The following is a 23494-nucleotide window of genomic DNA, read 5'->3' on the forward strand; positions in this document are numbered from 1 at the left end:
GGTTCACATATTGCTGAAGCCTGGCTTGGAGAATTTTGAGCATTATTTTACTAGTGTGTGAGATGAGTGCAATTGTGCTGTAGTTTGAGCATTCTTTGGCATTGCCTTTCTTTGGGATTGGAATGAAAACAGAACTTTTCCAGTCCTGCAGCCACTGCTGAGTTTTCCAGATTTGCTGGCATATTGAGTGCAGCACTTTCACAGCATCATCTTTCAGGATTTGAAATAGCTCAACTGGAATTCCATCACCTCCACTAGCTTTGTTCATAGTGATGCTTTCTAAGGCCCACTTGACTTCACATTCCAGGATGTCTGGCTCTAGGTCAGTGATCACACCATCGTGATTATTTGGGTCGTGAAGATCTTTTTTGTACAGTTCTTCTATGTATTTCTTGCCACCACTTCTTAATATCTTCTGCTTCTGTTAGGGCCATACCATTTCTGTCCTTTATTGAGCCCATCTTTGCCTGAAATGTTCCTTTGGTATCTCTGATTTTCTTGAAGAGATCCCTAGTCTTTCCCATTCTGTTGTTTTCCTCTATTTCTTTGCACTGATCGCTGAAGAAGGCTTTCTTATCTCTTCTTGCTATTCTTTGGAACTCTGCATTCAGATGTTTATATCTTTCCCTTTCTCCTTTGCTTTTCGCTTCTCTTCTTTTCACAGCTATTTGTAAGGCCTCCCCAGACAGCCATTTTGCTTTTTTGTATTTCTTTTCCATGGGGATGGTCTTGATCCCTGTCTCCTGTACAATGTCACGAACCTCATTCCATAGTTCATCAGGCATTCTATCTATCAGATCTAGGCCCTTAAATCTATTTCTCACTTCCACTGTATAATCATAAGGGATTTGATTTAGGTCATACCTGAATGGTCTAGTGGTTTTCCCTACTTTCTTCAATTTAAGTCTGAATTTGGCAATAAGGAGTTCATGGTCTGAGCCACGGTCAGCTCCTGGTCTTGTTTTTGCTGACTGTATAGAGCTTCTTCATCTTTGGCTGCAAAGAATATAATCAGTCTGATTTCGGTGTCGACCATCTGGTGATGTCCATGTATAGAGTCTTCTCTTGTGTTGTTGGAAGAGGGTGTTTGTTATGACTAGTGCATTTTCTTGGCAAAAACTCTATTAGTCTTTGCCCTGCTTCATTCCGTATTCCAAGACCAAATTTGCCTGTTACTCCAGGTGTTTCCATCCTTAAACTCTCATTTTCCCACAATTCCTACATCCAGTCTATTAGAAATACTTGTCAGCTCTAACTTGAAAATACCTTCTAAATCTATCTACCTCTCACCTTACTGTTGCCATCTTCACTTTACTCGAAACCATCACTACTAGCCTCATCTAATCCAATAGGCAGCCTCTTCAACAATCTCCCTGCTTCCCGCTTCCCCCAATCCTTATAGTCTTTAACCAGTACAATAGCCAGAATAATCTTAAAAAAGCATAAATCATATCACATTATTTCTCAAAACCAGTTACCATCACTCTTAGAATAGAAACTTTACTATTTTTACCTATTTATATGCTTTATTAAGTATTTCTCCTGCCCTCCCCAGCAAACTCATCTACTGCTACCATTGTCTCACATAACCACACCCAGAATTTCTTTCTGCAATGGCCTTCCCAGTATCAGGGCTTTTGCACTTGCTATTCCCTAAAACCTGGAAGATTTTGCAAATCGGTAAGAATCCTTCCAACAGAGATCTTAGGTGGTGTTTACATGTCATTTTGTAGAGTTGTTTGGTAGAAGATACTTTGCTTTGGAGACTGTTCACACATGTAGCAGTTTACAGGTTGGTTAAATAGCAAATGAGACTTATGTGCAGTTCTTTTTTGTTTTAGCTTTATCAGTTCACATTTGCCCTGATACTGGGAAGGCCATTGCAGAAAGAAATTCTGGGTGTGGTTATGTGAGACAATGGTAGCAGTAGATGAGTTTGCTGGGGAGGGCAGGAGAAATACTGAATAAAGCATATAAATAGGTAAAAATAGTAAAGTTTCTATTCTAAGAGTGATGGTAACCGGTTTTGAGAAATAATGTGATATGATTTATGCTTTTTTAAGATTATTCTGGCTATTGTACTGGTTAAAGACTATAAGGATTGGGGGAAGCGGGAAGCAGGGAGATTGTTGAAGAGGCTGCCTATTGGATTAGATGAGGCTAGTAGTGATGGCTTCGAGTAAAGTGAAGATGGCAACAGTAAGGTGAGAGGTAGATAGATTCAGAAGGTATTTTCAAGTTAGAGCTGACAAGTATTTCTAATAGACTGGATGTAGGAATTGCGGGGAAATGAGAGTTTAAGGATGGATTTAATATTTTTGGCCTGAACAACTGGATGAGTTATGAGGAGAAACTAGAGTGCAATGGGTGGATCAAACCAAAATATTTGCTTTATTTGCTAAATTTGAAATGTCTACTGTGCATAGATTGTAGATACTTAGTGGGAAACTGGAATTAGGAGTCTGGAGGCATGGTGAATGGTTAGGCCTAGAAGTATGATTTGGGATTCACAGACATCTTCTCATTAATGTAATGGAACTAGAGTAAAACTTACAAATAGTGACAGTAGGTGGAGAGTGATAAGGGCTGGGAATGATCATTAGGGCATTCTAACAGACATTGAGGGGTAGGATGTTCAGTCACTAAGTCATGTCCAACTCTTTATGACCCCATGAACTGCAGCTTGCCAGGCTTCCCAGTCCTCCACTATCTCCTCGAATATGCTCAAACTCACATCTGTTGAGTTGGTGATTATCTAACAATCTCATCCTCTGTCACCCCGTTCTCCTTTTGCCCTCAATCTTTCCCAGCATCAGGGTTTTTTCCAATGAGTCAGCTCTTTGCATCAGGTGGTCAAAGTATTGGAGCTTCAACTTTAGCATCAGTCCTTCCAGTGAATATTCAGGGTTGATTTTCTTTACGATTGACTGGTTTGATTTCTTTTAGGACTGGCTGGTTTGGTCTCCTTGCTGTCCAAGGGATCTTTGAGTCTTTCCAGCACCACAGTGCAAAAGCATCAATTACTTGGGCTCAGCCTTACTTACGGACCAACTCTCACATCCGCACATGACTACTAGAAAAACCTTAGCTTCGACCATACCAACCTTTGTTGGCAAAGTGATGTATGGCTCTGCTTTTTAAGATGCTGTCTAGGTTTATCATAGCTTTTCTTCCAAGGAGCAAGTGTCTTTGAATTTTGTGAGGGGTAGGAGGCATCACAAAGGAGACTGCGAATGGCAAATGAGGAGGGGAGAAATCTAGGAAAGAATGATGTCCTGATAGCCAATGAAACAAAACATTAATGCTGGGAATTCTGAGGCTCATTTTCCAATGTTTCCTGAACTGATGATAGTTTGAAACATGATATTTTTAAAAAAGAATTAGCAAACAAAAAAAAAAGGAATAATCAATCATGTAATTGATTGCAGTAGCATGGAGGATAGAAAAAGTTGTGAAAGGGGAATCAAGAATTTAGGTTATAACAATTTTAAACAAAAGTATTCATTAAAAAAATGTACAGAATATTTAGACATTATATTTTGTCTTTGTGTTAACTGCAGCTACAGCATGCTGTAAGTGAAAGATGAAGGAGTACAGGTTAATGTCAAATAAGGGAAAAAGGTAAAATACTTGAATTCTTTATAGATTCTTTAAATAGATTTAAAACCTTTATTGGCTTTGAATCTTATCATATTTCAAACATGATTTTCTAAATAATCATAACAATTTTAGAATCAGAATAAATCCTATGTACCTTATATAAACCGTACTTGAATACATACAGAGTTCATTTTTATGGGTGAAATTATGACTTGAGTCTTTTGATTACCAAGGATTATTTCTTACTGCAACACATTATTTAATGTCTAGATGATTGAAAATAAAAGAGCTTACCAGTGATCTCATTTTTTTTTTTTTTTACAAACTATTTATAGTAAGTATTTAAAGTTCGGGGAAAATTAGGACTGTAGCCTGCCAGGCTCCTCTGTCCATGGAATTCTCCAGGCCAGAATACTGGAGTGGGTAGCTCTTCCCTTCTCCAGGGGATCTTCCCAACCCAGGGATCCAACCCAGGCCTCTCGCATTGCAGGTGGATTCTTTACCATCTGAGCCACAGGGAAGCCTAAGAATATTGGAATCGGTAGCCTATCCCTTCTCCAGAGGATTTTCTCAACCCAGGAATCGAACGGGGTTTTCCTGCATTGCAGGCAGATTCTTTACCAGCTGAGCTACCAGGGAAGCCCAAATAATCATAACAATTTTAGAATGAGAATAAATCTTATATACCTTATATAAACCTTACTTGAATGCATATAAAGTTCATTTTTATGGGTAAAACTATGACTTGTGTCTTTTTATTACTAAGTATTATTTCTTATTGCAACACACTGTTTAAATGTATGGATGATTGAAAAAAAGAGCTTACCAATGATCTCTTAAATTTTTTTACAAGCTACTGCTACTAAGTATTTAACATTAGGGGATATAAGCTTGTGAGGATTAAAATACAGGAAGAGCTTACAAGAGGGCAAAAAGATAGGAAATGCATTTCCACAAGGTTATACAAATATGAGATTTCAAGGAAAAATGATCAAAATTGCATTTATAAGGTCATGAATCAAATGAACACTTGATTTAAGAAGTAGTTTAGAAACATAAATATGGTTCAAGAAATTCATGGGTGGTGAAAGCTGTATGTTGGATTATTTCAAAAAGTTAGAGATGACTGTTAAGTAACTTCTCTTTTTAATAACAGAATAATAGGCATGTGAAAAGATCTCATTATGCACTGACAAAGATAAAATCCCAGGACTGCATGGCTCCACAGTCTAATAGTTTAGAGCCAAATGTCCAGTATAGCGTCCCTTATTAACAAGTGGCTAGTAAATACCTGAAATGTGGGCAAGTGTGACTCAAGAACTGAATTTTTAATTTTATTGAATTTTATTTAATTTGTGTTAAAAAATTTTTTTAAACATATGTGACTAATGGTTATAGATTTGATAGCACTAAGAACCTGCAGTGCAGGAGACATGGGTTCAATCCCTGGGTTGGGAAGATCCTCTGGAGCAGGGCCTGGCAACCCACTCTAGTATTCTTGCCTAGAGAATCCCATGGACAGAGGAGGGTGGGCTACAGTCCATGGGATCGCAAAGACTCAGACATGACTGAGTGACTAAGCACAAGCACAGCATAAGAACATTTCCATTATCACAGATAGTTCTATTATTGACCAGAGCTGACCTATAATATTTTTATTCAATTTTACATTTATTCCTTTTTGCTAAGAGACTTCTCTCTCATACTAAGAGCGGTATTAGCAAGATGGATAGATGTAAGCTCAAGAAACAAAAACCTATTGGATTCTCTAATCCAGCAAAAACGAAGAGCTTAAAAATTATTTAAAATAGAAAAAAAAAAGTTGCCTAGGAATAAATCCAAATAAAGATGTGCAAGACATTGAAACATAAATAAATGGAGAAATACATTTTATTTATGAATAAAGAGACCATCATAATGATGTAAAATTTCCCCAACTTCATTTAAACATTCAATATATTTACAATAAAAATATTTAACAGAGGTTTTGCATACCAGCTAATTCTGAAATTCATATGAATGGTCAAATGTCCAAGAATAGCTCAGACACATCTAAAAAAAATCATTCCAAAGTGATCCTGGAAAACTTAATTATTCATAAGAAAACAAAGAAATTGGGAAGTATATATACAAGTCAATTCTAAATACATTAATGGCTTGAATATAGAACACAGATATACCAGAACTTTCAGAAGAAAATCTACTATAAAAGTAAGACAAAAAAGGCCACTAGGCTAAAAGATAAATTTGATTTCATTAAAATTGAGAGCTGCTATTTATCACCAGATAACATTAAAAAAGTAAGAAGGCAAGACATAACTTATTTGTGTCAGATATAGCCGACAAAGCATTATTTGCTTGTATTTAAAGAACAACACCAGGGCTTCCCTGGTGGCTCAGCTGGTAAGGAATCTGCCCGCAATGCGGGAGACCCGGGTTCAATCCTTGGGTTGAGAAGATCCCCTGGAGGAGGGCATGGCAACCTACTCCAGGATTCTTGCCTGGAGAATCCCCATGGACAGAGAAGCCTGGCAGGCTACAGTCCATAGGGTCTCGGAGTCGGACACAACTGAGTGACTAAGCACAAAGAACAATAAAAAATAAGTAAGAAAAAGATAACAGAATAATGGAGAAAAGATATTTTCTGGAATTTCACAGAATAGGAAACACAGGCAACTATTTAAACAAACGAAGGATTCTCAACCTAATTATGACCAGTGTCATAAGAAGAGGAAGAGAGACCAAAGATGCACACACACAGGGAAAAGGACATGTGAAGACACAGCCAGAAGGCAGGGGCCATCTGCAACTCAAGGAGAGAGACCTCAGAAGGACCCCAAACTGCCACCACCTTGATCCTGAATTCCAGCCTCCAGAACCGGGAGAAGATAAAACTCTTTTTTTTAAGCCATTAAGTCTGTGGTATATTTTTTTTAGGGGAAACCGAGCAAAGTAATACAAAAACCAGAAGAGAATTTATACTGACTAGATTGTCCATTCTTACTGGTGAGGCTATAGAACAGAAAGACTAAAAACAGACTCTATAGCTTTGGAAAACACTTGGCATAATATTTTAAAGTTGAATATTTGAATTTTCAGCAATTCTATTCTTAGTGGTGTGCTCTTTTACTTATATTAAATAAACTCTTGCACATGTGTACTAGGAAACATTAAAATAAATGTTCATGGAAGTACTGTTCATAATAGGTCCCAATATCACTAATAGACTAATAAATACATTTTCTTATATTTATACAATATGGAATTTTATCCTCTGGCCATGTGATTCTCCAGGCAAGAATACTGGAGTGGGTTGCCATTCCCTTCTCCAGTAAAATGAATGAACATGAGTTAAAACAAAATGTATGAACCTTAGAAACATGATGTTGAGTAAAAAAGCAAGCACAGAAGACTAAAGTATGATATCAATTTTTATAAATCTCAATAACAAGCAAAATCATAAAGATTAAATGAATCAAAAACATAAAGATTAAATGAATGCTGAATAGAAAGCCAAGATGAGAGTGGTTTCTTTGATGAAAGGAAGGTGAAACCGGGGTAGAGAACAGAGAGAAGGTTCAACAATTTTGATTCTAGTTCTTAATTTTGGTGGTGTGTTTGAAGGAGTTTATTTTATAGTTTCTCATAATTTACGTCCAATTTAATACATTCTTTGGTACATTACCTAATAATACTTTAAAATCAAAATCCATTAGATACCAAAGATAAGTCCCAGACATTAATTATAGAAGAGAGTCCACTTTGAAACAACATACATATTTACTCACAAATCTTCTGCAACTGAAGCCTTTTAGCTATGAAATTCTTCCCCTTTACTACGAGGACTTTATGTTCCATAACAAAGCCACCTACTTTGGGATAATTTGCCTTCTTTATTTAAGTGATATTAGTCTTCTGGCTATCTAGAAATTTTAAAAACAACTGATAACTACATCTCTTGCCCATAAGATATTACAGGAAAAGGATGGAGCAGAGAGGCAATCTCATACATTATCGATAACACAGACAAAGACAATATTGGTACAAAGTTATTTTTCCATATAGCAACTCTGAATGTTATTAATATATATCTATATAAATATCAAACATAAATCAAAGAAAATCATCAAATATTAGTACATCTGCTATTTTGCAATGAGTTCCAGGGTCCTATTTTAGATTATTACTTCATATCTGAGAGAGTTTGTATATGTGTGTATGTATATCTGTATATCTGTGTGTTTGGTTTTGTGGAAATGGCATTGTGCTAAATTTTACATTTCTTTCTTGAATTACATGGCTTTTTGTTATCCCTTGGGAAAAAAGAAGCTAGCAACAGCAGTTTACTACCTACCTGTGGAGACGTATAAATAGCAATTTTAGCTGCTAGTGATTCTGAAATTGCCCTTAACTTTGTAAAAATGCTCCAAGAATCATGTTTTGCACATCCAGGGATGTGCTATCCATATTCAAGTCATTTATGTGGACAAAGATGTCACCTGTCATATCAGTAACAAAGGATGTTATAGTCATCAAGCTGCCAGCCACTACAGCCACCCTCAAAGCTGTACCCTGGGGGCACTCAAGATGGAGAAAACAGAATACTGGCCCTAGATATTTCAAGTCCATATCAATGGAATGATTCCAATGAGCCCAGATTCTTGCATCTTACCAGATATTGAGAGGTGCTAAATTCATTAACTTGAGATGTCTAGTTTCTTTAATTAACAGTGATCTTTTGATGTTCCGACTACCTGTTTTTCTTGCAAAATGTCCTGAATATCCTGGCTCCTCCCTTACCTCTTCAGAACAGTCCCTCAGAGCTATCTGAGAAGCTGTGTCCTGACTTAAGTCTTCAGTATGTCTGCTGAATAAAACAGAATTCTCAACTTTTAGGTTGTGCATTTTTTTCCAGTCAACATTTAATTGTATGGCTCATGTAGCTAAATGCCTAAATGTAATAGGATGAACTGTAAATTATTAAAACCTGATAGATTCTGTTAACTCTATCAGTAGCTGAGATCCAGGCTTTCATCTCTGGATACTTCTATCATAGACCGTGACAAATACGAGGTCTGTATTGGTCTTAAAATTATTCTTAGAATTGTGAGGTTTCATTCTTTCAATAAATTGTTCTATGTGTCAGTAAGAGTGCTAGGTCCTGAAATACAAAAGTCAACACACAAGAAAATACAAGGATAAAACAGTTTCTACTATATTAACTTTTTTTCATTCATTAATTCATCCTTAAGTCATTCAACATGGTTTTCTTATTGAATATTGATAAGGAGTCAAATATACTCAGCTAAACACTGAGTCTTTAACTGTAGATGAGACAGATAGGCCCTGATTTTTATGTCACTACTATCTTTTGTCCTGCCATATAATGGGACATCTTCATTATTCCTTTTACTGTAAGATTTTATCACAAACTCTGAAAAATGGAAAATGTCTTGCATATCAGTAAACAAAAGATGTGACAGTCATCAGTGATTGCAGGCATCACTGATGGTAAACTGGTGAGCCCTGAGGGAACTCAGGAAAGAAAGACTATCTACCATCTAGCAGAGATCAGACTGCAGCCACTCTCTATGGTCATCCCTGAGGCAGCTCAAGGTATGAAAACACAGGATACTGGTTCCATATAGCTGAGGTGCATATCAAAGCAATGATTTCACTGAGCCCAGACTCTTGCATCCTCCCATACATAGAAAAGTGCTAAACTACTTAACTTGAAAGATCTGATTTTTCTTTAACTAACAATGATCTTCTGATGTTTGGTCGGTCTACCTGCCCTTTGTTGCAAAACTTCTATAAAACCTGGCTCCCTGTCTCACCTCCTAGGAGCAGTTCTCTCAGGGTTACTTGGGATGCTGCCTCCTGATCTTGAAGTCTTAAAAATTCCCACCAAATAAAACATAACTCTCAACCTTTAGGTTGTGAATATGTTTTAAGTTGACATTGCTAATGAAACACAATTGTCAGAGGAGTTCTGGTGTGCCCAGGGAACAATGAACTCCTCTTTCCCATGTCCCCTTCTTCTCCTTGTAACTCCTTATGTGAACTCACTTTGTGCCAAGACCAAGATGTGTCCCAATAAGAATCAAGCTAATTTCCTTAGAATGACTGGAACTATACCTCATTCAGGAGACTTGATGCTTAATTGTGATAAGCAACTAGATCATGGAAAAAAAACCCATAAAAACGATTTGTCTTGGGAGAAAATACTAAAAAGGGTTAACTGCTGTTCCATGTACCTAAGCTCATGGGACTAAATCACAGGCACCATGATCACCAAGGGTACATGGCAACAATGAGCTAAAAATGGAAAAAAGCATCATACTGTTATTGTACTCATTTTCCCCCAAGGTACTCTCTGATAAACACTACAACCTCCAAGGGAACTGGGGATAGTTTCCTTGTAGGGTAGGTTATAAATCCATCTTTTCCAAGCAGTTGTATCATATCCAGCTAACAACACACTTTATTTAAGGTGATTGTATGAGATTAAGTGTTCCTACCTGATTGGAAACCTTCTTGTCCTCAATTCATTGGCTGTCCTTGATTATTTTTTCTTGAATCAGACCTCCAAACTTCTATCAGAAACTGTTCCTTTGGAGATACCAGGCCTTTCCAGAAACTCAGAAAACTGAAATGGATACAAAAAGAGAAATTATTTGTACATATAGACCTCATTTTTTAGTTTTAAGTAAACATCCAAGCATACATCTTCTAAACTGTATAATAGCTTTTGGAAACTTCATGCTTCCTAAGTTTGCATGGGCTTCCCAGGTAGCACTAGTGGTAAAGAACCTGCCAGTGCAGGAGATGAAGAAGTTTACACACTCATAAACTTAACATGGTAAGAGTACAGTCTTCAACCCAAGCAAAGACTTCCAAAAGAGTCCCTGTTATCCTTTGTTCATTAAGGCACAAAGTGAGGGCAAAAAAGCAGGTTTCTAAGTTGTTTTCTTCAGAATTTTCTTTCTTCAGTTTTCATCAAGATCTTAAGGAAATTATTAATTTTACTAAACTTAATTATTCATGAAACCTGCAGAAGAGTATTTCATGGAGACCTGTAATTTACAGTATCCATTGCATACACGCACCATGAGCTTGTCTTCTCTAGCACTGGCATACACAAAAGTGTGTGTGTGTGTGTGTGTATGTGCACATGTATGTCTCTTTGTGATGAAGTCGTGGGAAAAGGATGAATCTGTTGGCTGCTATACTAGAGTTAAGAAAAAGGCTACAAGTGAAGCAATAAAGTGAGATTGTGTTTCCACAATAATAATAGCAGTTTCCTTAGTAACCAAGGGGGCAGTCTCCTCAAATTATAGTCACACCTGTTAGACCATCTGCGTGTAAATTTCATACTATCATCAATGGAAAACAAATGGCACTCTCTCTCCTTTCCCTTATCCATTGGCCATTCTCATATAAGCTATTTTTCTCTTCAAGGTCATGCTCTTTCCAATCTGTTTAAAAGTATTAGGATGCAGGCAGGGTGACACAAAATGAGCCATGCCTTCATACTTGTGGCAGTGATGGCTCTTAAGGAGCACTGGATTGGTAGGATGCTATAATTTGAATTCCCCTAGAAGCAGAACCTGAGGCAAGAATTTGAATGCAAACTATTCATCTGGGAGGTTCTTCCAGAAAACTCAGGAGTGGAGTGGGATTTGAGAGCAGAGACATGGAAATAAATCAATAGAGGTACATTACTGAACAGATTTCTCCTGCAGGAAACTGCTGTCAGTCCTCCAGGGGAGTTCTCTAAAACTCTATAGAACATGTCTCAGAGTTATTCCAAGACTGAGTGAGAAACTTGAAGTACTTATCTTCCAGTCCCCCTCTGTCTTTGGTTGAGAGCTACACCCAGATATATTAACTCCTGTACACTTCTGACCTGTCCTAGAGTGGCTAATTGCAGATGTTAGATGATTCTATCAGTATATACTGGAATGATGAGGCTGGGGAGTTATGAGTCGAGCACTGATACCATCTGATACAGTGGGGGCAGGACGTATTAGTAACTGGCTTGCAAGTCTAAATGGATAACCTTAAATTCCTGGGTTAATTGTTTTACCTGGAGGTATTTAAAGATAATGTGTCAGTAAAAATTTTCTCTATCAAATGAAGTTTAGGATCCTAAGTCCTTATTTTTTTGAAAAACTATGTCTTTGAACAGATTTTTAAAAGGTAAAATGATTAAGATTTCAAGCTGACGATTCATGCATTCATTCATTCATTCACTCATTCAACAAACACTTATTGAACAGCTAGAGTATATCATGGGTTAAGCTAACACTAGTGTTATTGTTACTAAAATCATTATCTTGCCATCTAGAATTAAATGTAATGTGACATCCAAATAAAATTCATAATTACAGTAAAAATTATTACAGAATGCTATAGGAAGACACAGTAAGATCTTAATTCTTGCTGTGGACAGTATATGGGAGATACCAGCAGGACTTCTTGTAGAAGTCAGTGGAAATGGATATGTAACAGGAAGGAGGGGTGCATTTTTAAGGAAAAGAGAAGATAAATTCACGGTTGCAAGAAAATGAATGGTTACGAATCAGAGCAGAAAGGAGATCCATTTATAATCAATTTAAGAAATGCTCATTGGAGTATAAGAAACGAAGACAATGGAGAGGGTGTCAGAAGCAAGTCATGACTGGTCCATGTATGTATAGTAAGTGCTACGGTTGAATCTCTGTGTGCCCCTCCAAATTCATATGTTGAAATCTTAATTTCCCATTGTAGGTGTGGTCTTTGAGAAAGATTAGATCATGAGGGCACAGCCCTCAGGAGTGGTATTAGTGCTCCTGCAAACAAAAAGACCCCATAGAGCTCCCTAGCCTCTTCTGCCATGCGAAAGTAGAAGAAGTCTGACTCAGAAGGCCCTCATCTGACATGCAATGCATGAGTGCGAAGTCATTTCAGTCGTGTCCAACTCTTTGTGACCCTATGGACTGCAGCCCACTAGGCTCCTCTGTCCATGGGATTCTCCAGGCAAGTATACTAGAGTGGGTTGCCATACCTTCCTCCAGGGGATCTTCCCGACCCAGAGATCTAAGCCACGTCTCCTACTGTTCCTGCATTGCAGGCAATTTTTTACCACTGAGCCACCAGGGAAGCCTCATCTGACCATACTGGCACCCTGTTCTTGCACTTCCAGTCTCCAGAACTGCTAGAAATAAATGTCTGTTGTTTATGAGCCACCCAACCCGTAGTGTATTCTTACAGCAGCCCAATGGACAAAAAGAGTTAGGATGTGAGATTTTTACTCCAAGGATATCGGAATCCATTGAAAGATTTTAATTGAAAACTTAGAAGAGAAGACAGAATAGTTCCACAACAAAATCAGGTATTTTCATAAGATAAATTTGCTTAGTTTAGTTTTAGAAAGATCATTCTGGAACTACTGTGGCTGGATTGCTAGAAAAGGGTGATAATAATCCTGGCTATAGAAAGATGAGTACACTTAGACACTGTTGGTAGGAATGTAAATTGATACAACCACTATGGAGAACAGTATGGAGGTTCCTTAAAAAATTAAAAATAAAACTACCATATGATCCAGAAAACTGGGAATAAACCCTGAGAAAACCACAATTCTAAAAGACACATATACCACAGTGTTCATTACAGCACTATTTACAGTAACCAGGACATGGAAGCAAGCTAAATATCCATCAAAAGAGGAATGGATAAAGAAGATGTGTGTACAAACACACACACATACACACAATGGAATAGTGTGTGTGCATGCTAAGTTGCACACACACTATTTTCTAGTAGTCATGTAAGGATGTGAGAGTTGGACTATAAAGAAAGCTGAGTGTCAAAGAATTGATGGTTTTTAACTGTGGTGGTGGAAAAGACTCTTGAGATTCCCTTGAACTGCAAGGAGATCAAACCAGTCAATCTTAAAGGAAATCAGTCCTGAATATCCATTGGAAGGACTGATGCTGAAGCTGAAACTCCAATACTCTGGCCACCTGATGCGAAGAACTGACTCACTGGAAAAGGCTTGGATGCTGGGAAAGATTGGCGGGTGGAGAAGGGGAAGACAGAGGATGAGATGGTTAGATGGCATCACCGACTTGAGGACATGAGTTTGAGCAATCTCCGGGAGTTGGTGATGGACAGGGAAGTCTGGCGTGCTTCACTGTATGGGGTCGCAAAGAGTCAGACACAGCTGAGCGACTGAACTGAACTGATGCTAAGTTGCTTCAATCATGTCCAGCTTCTTGCAACCTTATGGATGGTAGCTCTCCAGGTTCCTCTCTCCATGGGATTCTCTAGGCAAGAATACTAGAGTGGGTTGCCATGCTCTCCTCCAGGTGATCTTCCCAGCCCAGGGATCAAAATCCATGTCTCTTATGTCTCCTGCATTGGCAGGGAAGTTCTTTGCCACTAGCTCCACCTGGGAACCCCCAATGGACTATTACTCAGCCATAAAAAAGAATAAAATTGGGTCATTTGCAGAGATGTGCATGGACCTAGAGACTGTCATACAGAGTAAAGTAAGTCAGAAAAAGAAAAACAAATATCATATGTTAATGTATATATATGAAATCTAGAAAAATGGTATAGATGATCCATTTGCAAAGCAGAAATACAGACACAGACATAGAGAAAAATTTATGGATACCAAGAGGAAGAGGGAGGGTGATTGGGATTGATATACACTCTATGGATGCGTGTGTGCATGCTTTGTCACTCATCTGTGTCTGACTAGGTCCTCTGTCCATGGGATTTTTTCCCAGCAATAATACTAGAGTGGGTTGCAAACCTGGTGGGGAATCAAAGTGCTACCTTTTCTGGAGGGCAGGAGTGGGGTGGCATGGAAGATGATAGCCTCACTTGGCCCAACCAAAATCACAGGAAGTAGGGAATGGGTGCAATATTTCCATTGGCATTTGGCTTGAATAGTGTGAAAAGTTGTCGGGAGCAGGAGCTCCCCCCCGTGGCAAAGGTCATGAGGAAGGAGGCTTGGCATACGCAAAGGCGGGATCGAGCCTCAGGAGTCCCCCTGGAAATTCTCGAGCATCTACCCCCAAAACCAGAGTCTGCCTACTTTCTGCTTTGTGCTCTCACCTACACCTCTGACTTTACGGGGGGCTGTCCCCCACTACCTCTCTCTGAAGAAAGAGTTAACTTACAGCTCCAGTTAATAAAGTTCCTGGGTGTGATAGTGTTTCAACCTACAAAACTCCTTTGGAAGTCCTCTAGCCTGCCTGAATAGGTTTTTCCGGCCACATGTGATTGCTCAGAGCCTCCCAACTGTGAGAGGCAGGAGATGTTCTAAACTGTCTAAATACAAATTCCTTTGAGCAGTTAAAAGATTGATTAGAAACTGTATTGGTGAAGGGTTTTTCACTTGTTGGGCCATTGTTTGCTGCTAAGTCTCCATATCCCTTACCTGCTGTGTCCCTGGCAGTGTATTGATTAATATAATTGGTGTAAATAGTAGCTTTAATGTTTGTAACCTGGGACCCTTGAGTTAATTCTTTTTCTTGTTACAGCCCACCACACCTTTGCTCTGTAGGAATGCAACTTTAATGCTTTTGGAGGGTGGCGCCTGACTAATCACCTTTAGAGAAAAATAAGTTTTCTGAAGAAAGGGTCTTAAAATGTTAACAGGCCTCCGGGCCAGAAGATAATGCAAATCACCTAAACTTTTGCATATGATAAGTTTGCAGGAAGAAAGCCTGGCTTACTGCATGGCTCTTCCCCTTCCCCCATTATCCTCTATGCATAACTTAAGGTATAAAAACTACTTTGGAAAATAAAGTGCGGGCCTTGTTCACCGAAACTTGGTCTCCCCATGTCGTTCTCTCTCACCTTCTGGCTGAATTATTCAGCCTCTTTTCTCCACTGAATTTCCTCACTGAGCTATCCTTATTTAACCACTCTTTATATCCTTAATTAACGTTTAATTAAGCAATTGTTTCCTGATTGCCGATGCCGTCTCCCCTTCGAATTCCCTGGATCCACCGGGGCTGGACCCCGGCAAAAAGTCAAAGTGTTAGTTGCTCAGTCACGTCTGCTTTGTGACCCCATGGACTAGAGCCCGCCAGGCTCCTTTGTCTATGGGATTTCCCAGGTGAGGAATGGCTGGAGTGGGTTGCCATTTCCTTTTCCTGGGGATCTTCCCTACCCAGGGATCAAACCCAGGTGTCCTGCATTACAGGCAGATTCTTAACCTGAACCACCAGGTACCCTCCACTGAAGGGTGTGTGTATTGCCCAAACAGTTTTCTGTTTTTAGCAACCCCTTTCTTCATACTTAGGCTTGGGAGAACAGGTTCTCTTTTTTTTTTTGAAGCTTTTTGTCTGTTCTGTTGGTGGTTATGGATTGGAGGCTCCTGTAAATTAAAATTTGATGACGCACACCTTGCCCTTTAAGAATTATTCTGCTAGATAATGTGGCTTCCCAAAGTTGCTACAATTTGATTTTCTCACTTCTAAAAGTCAAGTGTTTTGCTGGAGTCACAATTTAAAGATAAGCAAGAAATGGGGCTAAAATGATCTATGTGATAACAGATTAGAGTTGGAAACCTCGATATACATTCATATTTAGTTTAATATTTATATTAGCTTAATACACAGTTACGTAGAGAGATAGTTATAGATATGTGTATATATATATATGGTTAATATACACACATATTATCTCTTTGCTCTGTCAGCTGAGAAGACCTGGAAGCAACGACATTTGCGTTACAATTAGCATACTCCAAACCCAGATCCTCGTGTTTAATACCATTCTCCAATAAGAAGATCTAGTTATCCTTGAAGAAATAGCTGATTTTAGGACTGGGGCAGTAAATATACAAGATGAGCTCAGACCATCATATAGGGTATGGAAGTGTAAAAACAAACAAACCATCCAAATGGGGATACATCAAAGTGGCACAAAAGCCAATTGAAAGAATTGATAAGGTTCAGGACTAAAGCAATCTGAGCAACAAATAAAGTAGAGTTAGAGGATTACCCAAAATATAAAATAAAAACCCATGAGTTCTTCTGATGTAAATAATTTGATTCATAAATAAATAAATGAGAATAGACAAAACTCTGTGAAAAAGAATTCCAAATAGTTTGTGTAGATACTCCATCTTAAGCATAACTTCCTATTCCTTAGCTGTGGGCTGAGGACACTAACTTCCTTCCGAAAAGTACAAGAGAAGAGGGGGGAAAGAGTAACTCTACAATGAAGAACTCTGAAAAGCACTACCTTAGCCAGGTGATCAAGATCAACCTCAGCATTCATAATGCACACTGATAATATGCACACTTGTGATCCGACACTTCTACGCTGTGGTCTTCCTCCCCACAACACATAATTCTAATCTTATCATGAAAAATGCGTCAAACAAATCCCAATAATGGGCATCCTACAAAATTCTGACTAACTCAAAATTGTTCACGTCATCCAAACCACGGAGTCTGAGAAACCATCAATCCCAAGAGGAGCCTAAGGAAACACGACAAACGTGACAACTAAATGTAGTGTGATGTCTTGAATGAAATCCTGAAACAGAAGAAGGGAATTTGAAGAAGAAGGGAAACTAAGGAATTTGACTAATGTATGGACTTTAGTAAATGATAGTGTTTCAAAGGGCAGAAATTATTACATTTTATAGGTAGGCAATTGATTGTAGGCAATGCCTAAAGTACAGTGAAATATTAACGCACGATGCTTTACCAACTGTAATGTATTTTATGTTTTCAAAATGATGAAATGTTATTTGTCAATAAATGATTGACTTTTATACATTTCCTGCCCATCTTTTCCCAAAACACTCACAAGGAAATGACATTATCATTTGACAGTAGTTTCACCTAAACTGGAGTTTTGGTACTTGTGGTTGCCAATGGTACTGCAAAGTGTGTTACTTCTACAAATCCTCTCCATGGCAAAACCTTATCTTCACAGGGCAAATCACAATAGGTGCCTAAAGCCAAATGACATATAGCTATGCAGCAAGATTATGAAGCATTTTACTTAAAGGCACAGTAGAATGTAGAAAAAGCCATTTCTCTCTATCTTTTCTGCTCAAAGTTACTCAACCATCATTTTATCAGCCATCTCAAAAGTTCTCCATAAATTTAGACTATATAATGTCACTCAGGGGCTTCCCAAGTGGCTCAGTGATAAAAGGATCCATAAAAGAATCCAGCTGCCAAGGTGGGAGACACAGGAAACCCAGGTTCGATTCCCGGGAAAATCCTTAGAGGAGGAAATGGCAACCGACTCCAGTATTCTTGCCAGGAATATCCCACGAACAGAGGAGTGTGGGCCGCAGAGTCGGGCACAACTTATTGAATGAGTGCTGGCACAATGCCACTTAATGGAACTGTAGCTCAATGTTCTATTTTAGTATGGTTGATATGACATTATTTTTATTAGTGCTAAATAAGTTATTTGACACATTTTTTTCCTTAAAAAAAAAAAAAGCAATTTTTCCTAGACTGGCCCTGGGCACGTATGTGAGTTTGCCATTTTTCTCCATAGGCTATTTTATTTGTTCCACTGTGTTATATTTTTTCTACCTCGTCAAAAATAAGCATTTAATCATTCATCTACACATTCATGCATTCATACATTTATTAACTTAATCTGTTGAACACCTACATATGGCACAGAAAAAAGGCAGAACACTAATCTGAGTTACATAGAAAATAATGAACTCAGTTAAAATTTTTGCTGATAACAGGTGTTACTTGATTTACTGGAAATTGCATTTTATTATAGGAACTCACTGACTCAGTTAAAATTAAACACAGAAATAATAATAAATTAGTAAAAGCACTAGTTATTTACTGAGTGCCTGCTTTGTACCTGACTCTGAAAAAGAAGCTCTGAAATCACTACGGATGTTTTGAGGACTGTCTGATGTAATTGTAATCTCCATTTCAGAGATGAAAATAACAAGATTCAGAGACATTAGGTTACTTGCCTAAAGAGAAGTGGCCCAGATACTATAGAACTGGAAATAGAATCTTAAACTTTATAATGACAAAATCTGTGTTTTTAATCAAAATGTGTGTGTGTGTGTGTGTGTGAGAGAGAGAGAGAGAGAGAGAATGTTTAATAAAGAACTTTTGGAAAATGGCAAGAAAACTGCCAGGTATTCATCAAAGCATGATTTAGGAGCTTCTTACTGTACAAACAATTGTGAATCAGATGGCTGAATTAAGGATCTCTTACTTTTGAACTAAGAAATCGAAAGCTTCCAGAAGTTGAATCAAGTTTTGCACTTATATAAGATACATCCTACAGAATGCTGAAGCATAAAAACTAAAGAGCTCTGAAAATAATGGAAGCATTCTTACTAGTATGATTTTGTAATGCAGATAATAGGGATTTAAGAAACTGGCAGATGTGCCTGCAGACTCATTTGTTATCATTTCTGTGAAGGGCAAGATAAATGAATAACAAGGAGAAAAATGAAAAAAAAAAAAAAAGTGCCCAGCAGTTTTAGGTAGTTTGCTTAATCTCCAGCCTAGGCAAGATTAAGCACAAAAAATGTCTTGAAATTATATTTTTAAAGAACTTACAAGTGCATGTGGTCTTTTTATACCAAATAACTTGGAATTATGAAATGTCAAATTAAGTCTAATCTTCTCTGATGATAAAATCACAGATTTTATTTGAAACTATGAAATGGAAAAATGAAGTAATAATCAGAAATTCTTAAGAAAGGGAGTAGAGAAAACCTATTATGCCTATAAAAAAAATTTATAAAGAATAGCCATGTTAAAAACATTTTGAAACAAACATAAAATCCTTATTACTGTTACAGAGCTTTCAAAACCTTATCTTGTTTTAATTTTTAATAAATATTATGTTTATATAATTACTGTCACAAGGGAGACAAAATTTTAAGTCAGCTTTCTTCATTCTTTCCTCATTAAGCATTATTCTCTTTTGCTTCATAGTCTTGTAATTATAACAACCGTGTAATTTTCTAATAAGTGGGTATAATTTACTAAATTATTTTCCTATTAACAATTAAAGGTGTTTCCAATTTTTGTTATTAAAAATGATGTGATAATGAGCACTTTTTTTTATATAATAGTTTTATGGATGTAAATTATTTATTGGCATAAGGGTCCAGAATTAGAATGAATGTGTAATACACTATTAACATTTTTATCTTGCTAGACATTGACAAATTACTTGTTAAAAGATCAAACTAAATTATACTGCAAAAATTTTTGCCAACTGAAGATATTATGTATAACATATGAGTTTGCTAAATTAACAATGTGGAAATCTATGCTCCATTTCTTTGAATTTTTTGATAATGGAGTGCTGCCTTGTTGGGGTACGTGTGACTGGGAGGGCAGCTGTGTCTGTGAAGGCTCCCCAGAAGGGGAGTGGGGTAAGCAGAAAAAGTTTTTAAAAACACTAATTGAATTTTCTGTCGATTGTTATCTCTCATTCTTTTCTACTTCTTTATAACATAGCCAGGCATGTGAAAAGTATCTTTTGGCAGGGCAAATTGGTATTTCAATAAATTAACGACCAAACCACCTTCAAATGGGTTTTCAAGACTGGAAATACTGCTCAGACTTACCAGTAAGTTCTTCCTAATTCCTCTTAAGGACCATTTTCTTAGAAGCTTTACCCACTCTCCTCAAATTTTCCTCCATCCTCTCTGCTTCCCTCAGACTCAGCTGGTAAGTTGATTCATATCTCATTAAGAAAATAGAGGTCAGTAAATAGTTCACTGCCAAACCCATTAATTCATTAGCATTGATCTTTGTATTGCCTTTGAAAGTGAAAGAAAAGTGAATGTGAAAGTCACTGTCCTATGGACTATACAGTCCATGGAATTCTCTAGGCCAGAATACTGGAGTGGGTAGCCTTTCCCTTCTCCAGGGGATCTTACCAAACCAGGGATCTAGCCCATGTCTCCCACATCACAGGCGGATTCTTTACCAGCTAAGCTACAAGGGAAGCCCAAGAACACTGGAGTGCGTAGCCTATCCCTTCTCCAGGAGATCTTCCTGACCCAGGAATCAAACCAGGGTATCCTGCATTTTAGGCAGATTCTTTACCAACTGACATATCAGGGAAGCCCTGATAATTAATTATGTTCAGTAGGTCAGGTGTATTAAATGCATTTTCAACTTACAATATTTTCAACTTAACAATCGGTCTATCAGGACATAACCCCATCCTAAGTCAAGGAAAATCTCTCTCTTTGTGTGCTTGTGTGTGTGTGTGCGTGTGTGTGTGTGTGTAGAAAGAGAGAGAGCAGACAACCAGATATACATATACTCGGGCAAACTGATCGCAAAGAGTTGGACACGACTTAAATTGATTTTAAAGAGAATGCCAATAAGTCTCATGGATATGGTAATATAGAGACTAAGACCTAACCCACAAACCCTCCAAAATGAAGGTGCTGGCTATTGAGAAACCAGGCTCCTCTCTTAGCTACTCAGGCACTGCACTGAACAGAGAAGGAATGTAAAAGGAAAATCTAGTTCAGGGCCAGACTTGGGTCTCCTGCATTGCAGGCACATGCTTTACCATCTGAGCTACCAGGAAAACCATTAATTAATAACTTGTAAAATATCAGAAAAAAACGGAGTGGAACATTTTGTATTGAATAGGAACTACTAAGTCATCTATCAGTACTAAGAATGATTCTTATTGAATGAAATTTTTTCATTATTTTTTGGAAAGAAAAATATTCTTGTGTTAGTGTTTCACAGTTCCTATTCATTCACATATTTACTCATTTATTCAACAAACATTTCCTAAATACCTTCCACGTGCCAGTGTCTGTTGTAACCCTTGGAAGACTCAGAGGTGAACAAAGCAGTTTGCAGGTGGTAAATCTTAAAAGGCACAAATGAGTTCATAAGCAGTTTATGAACTATAATCATTTATCTTAACTAGACTGCATTAATATACACCTGGTGACCTTGAGGTCCTGGGACATAAAGTGGGTTGCCATTTCCTACTCCAGGGAATCTTCCCAACCCAGGAATCGAACCTGCATCTCTGGCAGGCATTGGCAGTTGGATTCTTTACCACTAGCACCACCTGAGAAGTCCATTATTAGATCAGGGAAGCCCGACCATTTTCAAATAGTGTGATTTGAAAAATTCTCTAATTTGTTAGGGTTCAGGAATATTATTTCATTACTGGGGCTGGATGGGAAATTTAGAGTGAGAAAGGAGATTATGATGACTGGTTTGTCTCTATTCTCTCTTTCTGAGGACAAAGTGATAAGTAGGGGCGTCTACTCTGCTGTTGGCCCATTGCTTAAGTATCAGAACTAGTTTTATCTAGTAAATATGTGTTGAACAACTATTATATATTAGGCACTGGGTTGAAACCGGGAATATAAAGTGAATAACTGACAATAAGAGCAGGTACGACTAACAAGAGCCAGGCCCTGTGCTAATGCTTAACATGCACTCTCTCACATTCCATTAATGTTCACATTAACCATATGGGGCAGATGCATTTATTATACCATTTTCTGCATGAGGACTCTCATCTTTTATGACTTCTCCACGTTTACACAGCCAATTAGGGGCATAGGCAGTATTTGGACTCTGGTCTGGTTGTTGTTATTGTTGTTCAGCCGCTAAGTCGTGTGCGACTTTTTTGCAAATCAGTGCCAATTCTCTTAACCATTACGCTCTATTGACTTTAAGTTGTAGACAAGTTCAGAATTACACATACAAGGGATCAACCAACCCTAAGACCATTTTGCAAAAACTGGCTGATTGAGAAGGTTTATGTAAGATGCACTCGGAGTGGAGCAGACTGAGGGAGAGGCCCCAAAACACATTCTCTGTATTAAGGGGCAATGGAAGAGAGTAAGAATTAGCCTACAGCAACATGATGTTGAGGATCAAGAAAAAGTGTTTCTCTCCTTTGTGAATAGTTATCAGATTATTTCTACTTCAAAATATCAAGAAGAAATCATAGAGAAATGAACAGTTTGTGGAGGCACCTTATTTAAGTTTGAATCTTGGCAGATGTAGAGTTCATAATACCTACCCTGACAGGAATTATGAGGTGTAGTTAAGTAAGCTCTCATTTTTCTTTAGCCTTCAAGCAAAACATTTTCCGATAGTTATAATTTAGAAAAGCCTCCAGAGAAAATATTTAAAGTCCACCATCTCAGAGGAAAGCAATTTTGCAAAAAGATCTATCAGTGAAAGCAAGACCAAACAGACACTAATGGTTTAGTGAGATTACTGTTTTATCATTGCTCATGTTGTTTCTCCACGCATATTTCTGAAAGAAAGCTCTTAATGTTCATCAGTTTTCAAAGAGATAAAGACCCACACTGATGTGTCAGAAAGAGCTTTGCCCTGGAATTAGATCAGTTTAGGTTTTGCTACTTACTAGGATTAGTTATCATTCTCAATCTTTCTGAACCTGTTTCCCATCTGCAAACAGGATAACGCTATCAATTACAGAAGGATGTAGTTAAATTAAATGACATATATAAAGGAAACATATACCTACAGACTGAGAACATGCTTCATAAATGTTAAGTGATCTACAAGTATTTTGCTTCCCTGAAGTGGAAGAAACCTGTTCTCATGTTTTAACCAATGGTCTAAATATCAATGTGATATTTAGTTGAAAATTAAATTTGTTCTTTCACTATCTGCATTTTAATATATTCTAATATATTCTCCTTAGTAAACTGTATCAATATTAGTAATATTTGTCATTTAAGCTATTACTGTTCATTTATTTAAAGGTATTTCAATGGCCTGTCAATATAGGAGATACAGGAGATGAGATGAGAGTTCAATTCCTGGGTCAGGAAGATTCCCTGGAAAAGGAAATGGCAATTCACTCTAGTAGTCTTTCCTGGAGAATCCCG

General features: G+C 37.7%; 2 protein-coding genes across 2 annotated transcripts in view; one reads left to right on the plus strand and one right to left on the minus strand.

The window, feature by feature from the left end:
* The window catches only part of LOC147359316 (uncharacterized), a 96813-nt gene extending 79417 nt beyond the window's left edge, over positions 1–17396 (plus strand). Inside the window, exon 3 of the transcript XR_015140242.1 lies at positions 16307–17396. The gene's annotated coding sequence lies outside the window, so the exon portion shown is untranslated. The remainder of the gene's footprint in view (positions 1–16306) is intronic.
* The window catches only part of PKIA (cAMP-dependent protein kinase inhibitor alpha), a 99921-nt gene that overhangs the window by 30678 nt on the left and 45749 nt on the right, over positions 1–23494 (minus strand). The window contains exon 2 of the mRNA XM_086335426.1: positions 10122–10249. The gene's annotated coding sequence lies outside the window, so the exon portion shown is untranslated. The remainder of the gene's footprint in view (positions 1–10121; positions 10250–23494) is intronic.

The sequence above is a fragment of the Bos grunniens genome, chromosome 14, assembly GCF_055505025.1.
Source record: "Bos grunniens cultivar Pamir isolate PY7600 chromosome 14, Bosgru_T2T1.0, whole genome shotgun sequence".
NCBI lineage: Eukaryota > Metazoa > Chordata > Mammalia > Artiodactyla > Bovidae > Bos > Bos grunniens.